Genomic DNA, 14,563 nt, shown 5'->3' on the forward strand with positions numbered 1-14,563 from the left:
AGTATTTCCTTTTCCTTGTCTTCATCTAGATTAAGATATTCATACAAATATTCTTTATTCACTAGTTTATATATGAGGAATTGCCCAGACAGTCACAGAAATCATAAATTTTTTTAATTGCCATTGAATCCATCCTTACAAAAATCTTGTCTGTCATGTAAGTCCAACTAAAAATGTTTGCTCCAAACACTTTTCTGGTTCTTAAGTAGAAATGATATTCACATGGAGTATAAACACAATACCTATTTGTTCAATTTAACAAAAACAGATTGACATATACTTCTCAAAAACTGATTTCCCTAATCGACTTAATCCACCTTAAGTTATACACATTTATGGATGGATAGCCATGGTCATTTAGTCAATTTAGAGAAAAAGTTTTGGTTGGTTTATAAATATTTAAAGTATAAAATCAAAAGCCAACTTCAAAACCACAACAACAATCTTTAAGTGTTGGTCATTCTAAAAAACAGAAAAATATTTCACAATCTAAAATGCCTTTAAAAAAAACAAAAATCCTGAATATCCTCATTTAATACTCATGATCCTACACCTACACAATCAGAATAATTTTGTTTTTTAACTTTTTAGCTAAGATTTTAGTATGTAATATCTTATTTTTTAAAATACCTAAATTACCTGAGACATTTTGATAGTAAATGCTATGCTTTTTACAGTCCTATTTTATTTTTACTGACCCATAATTAAATTCATGTTATTAGCTTAAAGTAAAATTATGGACTAATATCAAATCTTTATAGGTATTTGCTAGCAAACACAGTAGAAATTAAAGGTCTTATTTCACCAGAAATTCCTTTTATTATGACGACCGGTTTCGCGATTACAATATCATCGCATCATCAGGTCGAGGACTAAAAGTAAAAGACACAATTTACATAGATACTATGCTTATCAAAAATTGGTAAAATGCTGAATAAAATCGAATTTTAAAGCGTACTTACATTGTTAAAAACGAGATTTGTCAAAACAAAACAAAAGCACATATAGAACGGTACAGCTAAAATTAAGCAAGTAAATCTTATCGTAAGATAACAAATAATACACTTAGGTTTAAAACAATAACATCTAAAAAGCACCGTTACAACACAATAGACAAAACGATCTAAAAACTATGATAACCGCCATTCAAACTAATCTGACCAACAGAGTCATCTATATCTAGTTTTCATAATTAAGAAAGAACGTTACAAAGAAATCTATATTTTATATCCTATAACCGAATGGGTACTAGATAGCGGTACCCACAGTAACTTTAAAATATTTTAAAACTGTTAAACAGATGTCTCTACCAGTTTATATTAAGAAAACAACGGGGTTTATATTAAAATAAATTAACCGGAAAGGGAGGGAAGAGTTATTCAAATAAAATATTAATTAAATTAGTTTCAGGAATGTTAATCTGAATATTAAGAGATTTATCATATTCTTTTTTGAGAGATCTTTTAATCTCGAGTAATTCAAGATTATTTAGATTTATGTTGTCCTGAACTCTATGTAAGATCTTGTAATTATCTAGTAGATTCGATGGGTGACCGGTCTCCATAATATGCTTAGCAAATAAAGACTCAGGATTGTTTTGTCTAATGCATCGGTCATGTTCGCTAAACCGAGCTTTAAAACTACGCTTCGTTCTACCTACATAAAAATAACCACACTCACAATAAAGCTTATAAATTCCTTTACAAGATAACGGATCCGTTTTGTCTTTATTATTAATCAATAAGTTACCTAATGAATTGCTCGATTTAAAGGCAACCTTAACATTTAAAGAAGTTAGAACTCGTTGGATTTTATAAGAAACTGCTCCATTGTATGTAAGTGAAATGAACTTATTTACTGGCTGATTACTTAATATTGTTTGATGTGGTATGTAGACATTTTGGAACGCATTACGTAATAGAAATTTATTTTTTATTTTGTCTACTAAATTGGGAGAAAAATTATGAGTTTGGGCAATTTGTTTGATAATATTCAACTCTCTATCCCTGCTTTCAGTTGTTTGAGGAATCTGTAGTGCTCTATTTACATAACTATTTAAAGCTGCTGCTTTATGTGAAAAAGGATGGAATGACTCATTGTGTATGATTGTTCCAGTGTGGCTAGGTTTTCTATATATCTCAAAATCATGTTTATTATTTACGTTTTTAATAAGTAAGTCTAAAAAGGTTATGGTTTTATTGATTTCCACTTCTAATGTAAATTTTATTTTTGGATGAATGTTATTAATGAATGATAGAAAATCACTAAGATGTTGTTTATTGCCATTCCATAATAAAATGCAGTCATCTACATATCTATAATAATACAGTATATTAGATAGGTAGGGGTTGTTATTCAAAATATTATTACTTTCGAAGTGATTCATAAATGTATCAGCTAAGAGGGGGGATAATGGAGATCCCATGGCTAGGCCATCCTCTTGTATATAGGTTTCATTATCAAAATTAAAGAAATTTTGTTTTAAGCAAATTTCTAGGATATTTATTATTTCTTGTGTTTCGATATTGGTCAATGTAGAATTAAATAATTTGTTTTTAATAATATCCACTACCTCGAATATAGGAATGTTAGTAAAGAGATTTGTTACATCTAGAGAGATAAAAAAGGCATTTTCAGGGATAATGATATCTTTGATTTTGTCCACAAGTTGAATATTATTTTTTATAGTGTAGGGAAAGTGACAATCTATAGTAGTAATTAAGTGATTATTAAGCCATTTAGCTAATTTATATGTTGGAGAGTTAGTGTATGCTACCACCGGTCTTATGGGCATTGAAGCAGGTATATCTGATTTATGAACTTTAAGAAGGCCATAAAGTTTAGGAACATTTGTGTTGTTAGCTGAAAGAAAATATCTTAATTGAGGATTGATTAAATTTGTACAAAATTTTAAGGTGTCATTCACTTTTTTGATAAATGATGGTAATCTTGCACTCTGTTTTCGAAAATTATTTTCTTGGATAAATTGAGTCACTTTAGTGTCATAGTCATTTTTATTTAAGATAACAACACAGTTTCCTTTGTCAGCTTTTGTCAGGGTTAAGTTTGAATTTTGTAATTTATTTTTTATAGATTTAATTAGTGTAGAATTGAAATCACCTTCAGTTTTATTAGGTGCATTTTTAATTGACTTTAACTCAGTTCTTAAAATGTTACTACACTGGGCTCTAATTTGATTTATATTATCTGCTTCTATATTCTGTAGAACCGTTTCAGTTTCCACTGTTAACATTTCTAAATTTTGTAAGGCTTCTTTTTTATTATGGATGACCGGTCTGTATTTCAAACCCCTAGATAAAAGTGCTAATTCTTTATTATTAAAAGTTGTATTAGAAAAGTTAAGACAAGGTTTATGAAATTTATGTATAACATCAAATTGTTCTATCGAAGGTCTGTTGAAAGCAATCTGTTTTTCTTGTTTTAGTTTACTAAGTTTTCTTTGTAAAGATACAATTTTTGTGTTTTTTAAGTGTTGCATTTTACAAGAACCATTCTCCAAACTATTAATATCAAATCCTTTGCGGTATTATTTAGAACCTTAATTAATTGTAATCATAACTAATGTGATAATCAATACTTACTAATAATGAAAACTTATGTATTTTGGATCATTAGGATGAAATACTTTTAGGAGATTTAATTTTAACCCAATAGAATATATAATATTGTATACACAATACACTGTCTTAATCTGTTTTCTTATGTTTCATGTTGCATACTTACTGGAGACAACCCCACTGACTTGTGACATCTTTAGCCGATTGTGACTAATCAAAAGTCATATTTTGTTTTTATTTGCTTATACTAAAAAAATAAAATGGAAAAGAACATGCATATTAACTCGTACATATGTATTTGTGTTATATCTAGTCATTATTAATTAACTTATTTACAATGAAAAGCCAGATTTATTTCAAGAGATAGGTTCAGTTTCTGTCTTTATAAGAGCTTATATTTTGTTTTCCATAATTTGTGGATATATTTTATTTTATTGCAATTGTATAGATGGTTAAAAAATATATATGTTTAATTTTTTATTTAGGTATGTTTGTTACATATTTCTTATCATGTTTTATACTTATGGAAACAAAAAAAAGCAGGTAATTTTTTTCTGAAACTCCAGAAATTAGGATTTTCATTTAAAATATGCTTTATACCTGCAACAATTCTATTTTTTACATAAAAGGTGTTATTAATACCATACCTACAGTTTGCAGTATTTCATTTAGAATATATTGTAACTTTTTTATGCATTTTAAAATCCTTTGTTAAATTTATTTTAATTCATCTTAAAATAAAACATTTAAAAGACAATTTGGCTTTGTTTTTTTTTATTTAAAATTTAGTCCCATATCTATCGGGCCAATTTATAATTTTTGGTAAGTATCTATAGCTAAATATCTTAAATAAGCAATGTCTTGAGAACCAAATTTAAATTAAATAATATTTTAGTTGATGTGTTAATTCTTGATTAAAGTGATGAGGGATGTCTGAGATGCAAAATTTTTATTTTTTCTCAACATTTAAAATTAACGATTTTAATTAAATGTGGGTATTTCTAAAATGAAAATATATTGTTTTTTTTTTTAAATAAAATAAAATTCTATTTAAATATATCTCATCACTCGTCAGTTAACGCATCAACTTTGTAATGCAACTGCAAATTACTTGAAATTTAAATACCAGGCAATAGATCAAGCTTAAATTTCCCGCCACACGCCACCCAAGATGGATGCCCCCGTCTTTGTCAACAACGTCAATAAAGCTGTCAACAGAATTTCTGTCTGTTCATTAGGCAACACACATTTCTCTATATTTGTGTTTTGTGAGTGTAACATTAGCAGTCGGCCAGGAGACTCCCTATCGCCATTGTTATTTAATTTTGCCTTGCAATATGCAAAGAATAAAACGTTTTGCGTATCAATATTTAAAACTGCTGATGGCACATACACAGTGGTTCACTAGGAGACATGTGAGAGGTTTTTGTATAGCTAGAGGAGAGCAGGTAATATGGGCCCACGAGTAAGCGAAAAAAAAAACAAAATATATGATGTATACAATAAATTTAATGCCTCGGATTAGGTAGAATATAATTTTTAATAAAATTAACTTCAAAGTTCTTACGGAATTAAGGTACCTAGGAGCGGTAATCACTTTTTAAATTCTATGATATTCAATAGAACGAAAGAAATCGCTTAAAAAAAAGAGAATGTATATTGGCTTTTAAAACTGATTTTTCTTTTATTATATTAATAATTTCTTTATATCATATTTATATTTAAAGTAAATATCCCAATCTATGTAATGGTAAATATTAAGGTAAAATTTAAAAAAAAATGCTTATGAACTCTGATGATACGTAAATGGATGGACCGACTTGAAGTTGACTACTTCTTAACCAGTAATATGTTTTATATATAATTAGCTCTAATATTTAGCTCGTATGATTTTACATCTACTTTTTAAATTTTTAACAATTTTCAGTGCATTGATTTACTAAGATAAAACTCAAAAAAATTAAATTTTTGGCTCAAGAAATACGTAAATTAGTACAGAATTTCGAATCCAATTTTTGTCAACCGCAATAACATTTTGGTATTTTTTTATAATTTTTTTACATCTCAACTTTTATTGTCAGCTATTAACCTTAACAACCTGGAAGAAAAATTGTCACCTGAAAGAAAGCAAATATTCCTTAATATTTTATGTTTGGTATTCACTTTTAAATGTGTGTTGTAAAAGTGTTAAATAATCGTTTCTTACTTTAAATCCTTGTGTGTGATCTAATGTCAGTTCCTCAACTTTATAATCATCAACTTTTTTGTTCCAGCTTTCTTGAAAGCTTGACTTCTCAAAGTCAGTCTTATTACAACAGCATACCAAATTTTATTTGATGAAGGTTTCTGACCTATTTCCAGCTACTAAAATCCTGGAAGTTATCTAAGAGCTGCTAACGCTTCTAATTATTGAAACATTTATTACATGAATTATATTTAGTTCAGCAATTTTCCACTTCAAATTTTCTTTGTCTGAATTGATTTGATCAAAATTTTATCTCTAGTGTGCAGGCCTATAAATCCAGAGCATATTATTCTTTTTGGGCAGCAACCAATATCCAGTCGTTCAGATCAAATTTTTGTCATCCTGCAACATGACTGATGCCTTCTTCCAGTATTTTGTTGAATCTCTATCAATTAATTATTATTTAAAATCTATACAAACTGGTAAAAATTATTTTTAGAAAGAATATTCTGCAAAATATGTCATTATTATACTTAAATAAGCCCTTTCCAACCAACATCTTCTCTTTTATGATCCATATGTTCTCTAGTATTTATTAAATCACTAAATCACCTAGGAAAATTCTAAATTGCCTTAGAGCAGTAGATATTCCGCACCGTTACTATATCATAAAACATAAATTACTTCTTTTTCTTGGCAGGGATGAGTTATATTTCAGGAAATTAAAACTTTTAGTTGCGTTATAGAATGTTCATATTTACTTTTATGATGTATGGATAAGAGAAGTTCGTTATATATGTTTGATGTGGAAGTTTTTGATAAATGAGTCATATAATTAAATAAAAATGGGAAATAAAAATATAAGCGGATCAGTGGAAATGGAATAGCAGAAAACATAGAAAATCTAAGCATTGTCTGTGCTATAGCTGGAAATTTATTTAAAGGTGATTTATGAATAATTATAGTAGGAAAGATAAAAGTATAAAAGATTCATTCCCTAGTCATAAATGATGATCCCCAGTGAGCCTTTGGATCAACCAAAGGACAGATGAAAAACGTCAACTTTTTTTTGATACATGAAGCTTTATTTCTATTTAATTTGAAATTTAATTATTATGAAATGTTTTATGTGACATCTGTGCTATAGATATGACCTATGTAAATGGCATCCTTTTGATATCTTAGTTTGCATATAGGATATACAGTACCGGGCAAAATTGAAGTAATTTTCTTCCTCGTCTGTCTGGTTTATATAAAGTTTATTTATTTATTATATTATCTATTATGATATATATTAATGATTTATTTATTATATTATCTATTATATTATATTCTAAGGCTCGCTGGTTTGGTGAACCGAATATAGGCTTATAGGTAAGCTTGAACTTAGGTTGTTAATTCAGTCCCCTCCGAGGTTGTTTTGTACTTTCTTATATCTTTAGTTTTGTTTGTCAGGTAGATTAATATCTATCTATGTTATTTTAGGCCTAATGATGCTTTATGAGCGAATTAAAGTAAGATGTGCTATTGTTTTCCAAAAATATTTGTTTGGTCTTTTTGGAAAAATAGATGATATCGATGATGTAGTACGGAAATGTGGTAAGTGCATTTTCTTGTCAAATCTGGTTAACTACGCTATCCAATAATGTAAAACGATATTTTTCTACGCACAAATGTGCTAAGTGCTAAATTAATTTTTAAAACCTCTAGCGCCATCTAGCACTTGTGGCAAGTGCTTCAGATTTATAGATGACTGCACCATATATGTTAAGTGCACTTACCACATTTGTATGTAAATAGATTATGATCTTGAATCTCCCTCGTTTCTAATTTCCAAATTTATTGTTTTGATGCAGTTAATCAGTTTCATCTTATGACAGCATTTTCAATTATGTAGTACGTCATCAAGAGTGAAAAAAGTTGTTAATTTAGCATTTAATGTTGATGATAATAGTCAATACGGTAAGTATATTAACACCGTGTGATTAATGGCTTTTTAGAGGCGCCATTACTTTTAGGTGCTATTTAAATATAAATAAAACTGGTTTTTAAATTCATTCCTATAATTATGTTGTATTTTGTTAGGAACAGAAGCAAGTGTATTAATGAATGTCCTATCTGATATTTTAATAACATCACCTGTGAATATAGTCGTTTTAGCAGTCAAAAATGTTGACAATATAATCCTTCAACCTTCACCTGCAACCACTGATGATTAAGTTCGTGAAATGAACAAGTCCGTTAACTCTTGGCCAAGATTTACCAGGACCGTCAAATTCTTTTAAAGGTTGGCAAATAGCTCTTCTTTTCAATAAGTTTATGCAATACACGTTTTATTGAGGAGTTTTATAATCTTTTTTTTTCTAAATTTAAGGGAAAACTCGAACATTACTTATATGTTGACTTAGAGGATTAATTTCTTACTGAACATGAGGACATAAATGAAAAGAGCGACCCATTTCAAGATTCTTTAAGTTATGAACCTTCTAAGGCGAATTAAGATCGGATACATCCAACCACGTCATACCGACTGATTCTGATTTACCGCAGAAATGAAAAAATGCCACAAAGCCAAAAGAAAACTTTGGAAGTTTTCAGTTAATAAGAATCTAAGACTAAGCGGCAAAACTTACGTCAATCGTAGTGGTAAAGAGGTTTTCGAAATAAAATCGAAGAAAGTGGATTGTACAAATTGCCGTTTTAAATGCCAAGATAATATTTTTAAAGAACACAGACAGACTTTATGTTTAAAATATTATCAACTAGCTGACTATGTCCGTCAAAAAATATATATTGCTTCTTACATCGAAAATGCTCCTACTGCAAGAAAATAGAACAATCCAAAAGCAAAAAACAGGAAATGCTCAAGACATTATTTCTTAAATATTTTGGTAAAAACCATAGAGTGTGTTTTTTTCAACAAAATTTTTTTTGCGCAACTTTTGCCATATCGCCCAGAGAGGGTGTCCTGAAAGTAATGGGACATAGAACAGCAGTAGATTCTCTACGTCAAAATAATGTGATTGAGGTCAACTTACTTTATCCTAAGTTTAATGGTAACTGAAATACAGGGTGTCAAAGTATCATTTGGTTTATCGTTTTATTCTCATAGATCCTGAACTAAATGACATACTGTCATGAAATTTAGAACATACGAGTCTTTCAAAAAAATAATAGAAATTCGTATACAGTTTTCGTGTTTTCGGTAGAGGGCGCTCGTTGCGTTAGTTTTTACTTTTTTTAATCCCCTAACTTTTTTGCAGCTCCGAAAATTGGTTTAAAAAGTAACAAAATAATTTCCTTTTTTAATGTTACATAAAAAATGTATACTATTTTCAAAATAATTGCACTTTTAGGTTTTCATAATATGTGAATGACTTAAATTTAATAAATTTTTAGCAATGCAATCCTAAATGAAAAAAAATATTACGACTTTTTTGTTAATTCTTATATCATAACCAAAGTAAATGATATTATTTTTTTTTATATTTTATTTTTAAACAAATACACCAAAAACAATAATAAACAAAGAAACAAACAAATATTGTTTAACATATATTCAGAATTTACAATTTTTACATTTAGTTCATTTAGATTATTTATAGGAGTATCATAAACAATTGATTTCAAATATTCCCAAGTACAGAAGTCCATGGAGTTTAAGTCTGAACTACGCGCTGGCCAAAGCAAAGGTCCTCCAAGGCCAATCAAAGAGACATTCAAAGAGTTTGGTATAAATAATACAAACACTTGTCTTTAACGCCAACTGCCAAAGATGCAATTTTAATAAAGTAGTAAATAAATATTATTTTAAATATTTTTTTGAAAAATAGTGATTATGTCGAAAATGGCTGCTTCTAGCTACTTTAATAAAGTATATATTTTTTTATGTAAAATTAAAAAAAGAATTTATTTTGATACTTTTTAAAGCGATGTACGGGGCTGAAAAAAAGTTAGGGGTTCTAAACAAGTAAAAACTAACACAACAAGCTCCCTCTACCGAAAACTATACGAAATTGTATTTTTTTCAAAAGACTTGTATGTTTTAAATTTCATGTTAGTATGTCAATTGGTTCAGGACCTATAAGAAAAAAACGATAAATCAAATAATACTTTGACACCCTGTATTTCAGTTACTATTAAAGTTAGGATGAAGCAAGTTGACCTCAATCACATTATTTTGACGTAAGAAATTTACTGTTGTTCTAGGTCCCCTTACTTTCAGGACACCCTGTATAGAAACTTGTGCTGAGCACAGTTCTGGTGTGTTTATTGGGTATGATAAAAGAAGAGATACCATTCTAGCCAACAATACATCGGAAGAAATAGAGCAGCTTGTTAGAAACCATATTGATAGTTTTCTCAGGATTGATTTCTATTATTGTAGGCGTGATTTTGCAATGCGCGATCTTTCCTTGGACTTAAACATTCCGATAATGTACAGGACGTATTTAAATAATCAAACAAAATTTCATAAATATATACCCAGATTGGCATTTTATATTTAAAAGAAAGACAATTTAATGCCTATAATATATGTGAAGGATAAAACAAACTTACAAAAAGACCATGAAAAACACGAAAAACGAGAAAAGAAAGCCTTGGACATGAAGGCAGCAGACAAAAAAGAGGCGATACAAGACAAAGGTAAATTATTTAGAACATATAAGTTAATTAATAAAATATTGTTTAAAATGAGTCAAATAGCTAAAAAACAGATCAAAACCGCCAAAAAAAAATCTTTAAAATACCCTATGTGAGTGAGGTGTCCTAAAAAAATAAATTTAAAAATAAAAAAGTAAAATAATACCGGATGAATATGCTTCTTTTATAAAGGGAATTTCGCATACAGGTAATTCTGCTAAACTAACTCAAACAAAATATGACGAATAATTTTAAATGTTTTTTTGTTAAGCAATAACACTTAGCTAGTAAGTAATATAGGCTTATATTTATATAATATATAAAACGGTAGATATTTCATCCTTTCACTTAATGTAGCACATCAAATATGGTAAGTGCAGCCAGATGAAAGTAATTATTTTTTTAAAGCCTATACATTAATAAATATTAAGTAAAATAAAATTAGATGTTTTGACTTAAAATAACATATTATTTAAATTAAAAACAAAAAAGGCAAAATTATTGTTCTCAAGAATCTAATACCACAAGATTTCTGCAAATTTACATTATTGTACTTGCGTAATACACCATCGATATATTCTTTTTATTTCTATTTATCCTAAGTGTCACTAAGCATACCATTTGCGCGTTTTAATTGCAATGATTTTTTGTCCTTTTTTCCCTTCTTTTACCTACTTAGGCATTCTTCACGCATTCCCTCTGGATATTTTGTCGCGAATATAACACGGAAAAGAAGCTAACCTACATTTTTTACCATAAATTTCGAGCTGAACTGGGACTGCTTTCGATACCGTGACGATTCCGTGGAGGAAAGTTTCAGTCACTTCTTTTTCTATCCCTCTTTCCTCACATATTCGTGGATTATCTTGGCTTTTTTTTGGCATTTCCCTAAGGAACTCGCGTGTTGAGAATAGGATAAATTATTGGCAATGATTAATTTATTTAAAGCGGCTGCGTTTGTACCCTTTGAGAGAAAAATATGGGACACAGTTGGGTCTCGATTATTCTTAAGAACATTTCTTTTTATTTTTATTCTTTAGAAGTTTGACTGGTTCGTTCAGTAAGAACTCCTATCTGCTTGAAAATGCACCCCTTTTTAAGTAATAATGGCTAAATTGAAGAAGCCGGGTGGGGTGAAATGGGGAATACATTTAGTCTCGGAAACTGATCGAGAATGAAAAATGAAAATTAGAAAACTTTTTCGTTGTTACTGAACTTTAAAACAACATTTTAAATTAGTATTTTTTTTCTTATTTAAATTTAAGAACTAAATTTATTAAAAAAATAGATTTTGTTTTATATGAAATTTAAATAATATTGAAACCAATAAATCAAAGAAAAACCTGCCTCAGAAAAGAGCATCTGGGAAAAAAATTAAATAACAATTTTGGCGAATTTATACGCAAAGGGAATACAAATATTATCGTCATAAGCGTTTTTATATTAAATATATAGGACTGATAAAAATAAACCAAAGGTGGCCTAAACAGCATTTATTGAGAAAAAACATTTATTTTGATTATAGTTCAAGGAATGGTCATTTATATCTTTTTCTATTTATTTGGCATTACTGTTATAAGAAAATCTAATTATAAAACAGTTTAATGTTGCTTTTAACCTATCATGATACCCTATAGCTCATAAAGAAAACCATTAATAAAACCGGGCTAAGACTAAATTTTAGTAGAATTTAAGAATTGCAATTTTTTTAAATTTATGAAATATTCTAGGATGAAAATATCAAGTATGAGGATTGAGATCTTAGTATACACAATCATATTTTAAAAATTAAAATAAAAAAAAAATACGCATATTTTTATTTTATTACTGGTTATCTACATATATTATATGGTAATTTTTTTTTAAATTTAAAGTGTATAAAGTGATCCTTTTTTTATGAATGGGAAATTTGTCAATTCCCATAAATATTTAAAAAAAATAAATTAATTTTTTCTACTACCGAAGAAAACATTTTAAAAAAAATCAAAAATATCAAATTACTTTACGGTAAAAAAAAACGTTTGTTGACAAATCATAAAATGAATGTCAAATAAACGCCAAATGACTTTTTATACAATCGTGTTTAAAAATACTTGTTTAAGCACTAGTGCGTAGACTTTTTAAGCACTAGGTTTTGTGTTGGAACTGTTTAAAATTGTAAAAATGTTTAAAATGCAATTTATAAAGAAACTGAAGTATTGCAAGGGCTCTATGACACATGTAATGAAGCGACTTTGCGTGTATAAAAAAATTTTAAAAATCGAATTTTTTTCCACTTTCAGACATTAAAACCCATTAAAGACGCAATAATCATGTAGGATCATAATGAAATGATACACCTGATATTTAATACATTAATACGAAATGTATGTATGAGAAACTCGATTTAAAGGTTAAAAAAATACAATATTTTTTCCACTTTCAGGAATTAAAACCTACAAAAGCCTTAAAAATCATTGATGATTATAATAAAGTTTTACTAAGCGTGTGCACCAAATTGCGAAAGAAGAATAATATTTTAGTATGATTTAAGAATTAATAAAGAAGTGAATTGTGGTAAAGAGTAAAAATCAGAAAGTAAAAGAAAAATTTTTTCAGGTATTGTAAATCTACAAAAGATTTAATCATTGAATTAATTATTTTTAATCTTTATTGAAGAATTCAATTTTGGAAGTAAAGTGAAAGGAAGTTTTTTCGATGGTATAACATTTCGATAAGAAGATAACATATTATTAATTAAACATTTTAATCAAGGGCAAAGGTCAAATTTACCTTTAAAAAACTACAAATTTTCACAAATCATCAAAATCTTGGGCATCCTGCACCAGAATTATGAATTAAACGGTTCCATAAAGGAACAAGATTAAGGACTATAAATTACAAACTATATTGGCCACTTCCTGCTTCACAAGCTTCGGAAATAAAAAACTGGCCTTTTACGTGCGCTCCTACCTGCAACATGGGAACAAGTCATTGAAAAATGGACCCAGTATCGACTAAGTCAGTAACGACCCACCTCTCGCCTGAGCTGTCAATATCAGCCAATCAGAGAAAACATTAATTAAGACCAATCAGAAAAGTGACGGACCGTCAACAGAAAGCGTGGAAATTTAAAACCAGGAGAGTGATGCGTTACAGTAGTAATGTGTCATTGACAGTGTGAATTTAAAGAAATATGAATAAAAGAAGTTGACTGAAATTATTAATGTAATTATTGAAATTAATGAAATATCAATGGAACGTTAGTGAACATAAGGAGTAGAAAAATAAAACCCTACAACACTCCGTATATTTTAACGGCAAATTTTTGATTTGTTTTTCTGATTAAATTGATTTATCACAATTTAATCTTGAATAAATTTTAGCTTTAAAAATTAGAAAAAACCAACATTGAAAGTTGAACATGCATAAAAAATGATGTAATATAAAAATTAAAAAAAAATATAAAACAAATGTTTTTTTCCATCGACATCAGTAGCTCAGTATTTTTCTACTATAGTTTCCACAATTATAATATAATGTAACTAAATTAAACACGACTTTTTATTTACAGAAAATTTCAAAACTGGCCATTTTTGAGGAATTTTTTAGATTTTAAAAGAATATAAATATTTAAAACTTAGTTGCTAAAACTATTTAATATTATACAAGGCTTGAAAAAAACCTATCTTGTACTTTACCGAGAGTCGTGACAATCGCAAAATCATTTTTAATGGTTTGATAATTATAACAAGTAACTTAGATTATCTAAAGATTCACTGTTATTTTTTATTTACAGAGCCTTTTTTTTGATTTCGTATTAAAAATAAATGTATTGTATTTATGACATGTTAATATTGTACTAAAATTAAAAAATGTTATTTTTCGCAAAATGCAAGTTTTATATAAATAGATGTGCAAATGCGTTATTTTAAAATGTCTTTTTTCAAAAAATCAGGAATTATATTTTAGTAAATTTTTCACTATTTACATGAACGTTTTTAAATAAAATTTTTTTGACAATTAATTTGCTGTAAACTTTTAAGATCTAAAAACTTATTAATGACAATTTTTTGGGATCTAAGTTTCTGTTGATATTTGTATTAGAGATTATATTAAAGATTTCGAAGACTGTAATTCAAATAAATATGTTCTATGCTTGTAAAATGAGTCATTA

The 14,563-nt window shown here is 28.0% G+C and overlaps 1 protein-coding gene across 1 annotated transcript in view; it reads left to right on the forward strand.

Annotated features, from left to right (window-relative positions):
* Nucleotides 1-14,563, forward strand: part of LOC126735738 (uncharacterized) — a 508,234-nt gene that overhangs the window by 78,235 nt on the left and 415,436 nt on the right. The window lies entirely within an intron of this gene.

The sequence above is a fragment of the Anthonomus grandis genome, chromosome 4 (genome assembly GCF_022605725.1).
Source record: "Anthonomus grandis grandis chromosome 4, icAntGran1.3, whole genome shotgun sequence".
Lineage (NCBI taxonomy): Eukaryota > Metazoa > Arthropoda > Insecta > Coleoptera > Curculionidae > Anthonomus > Anthonomus grandis.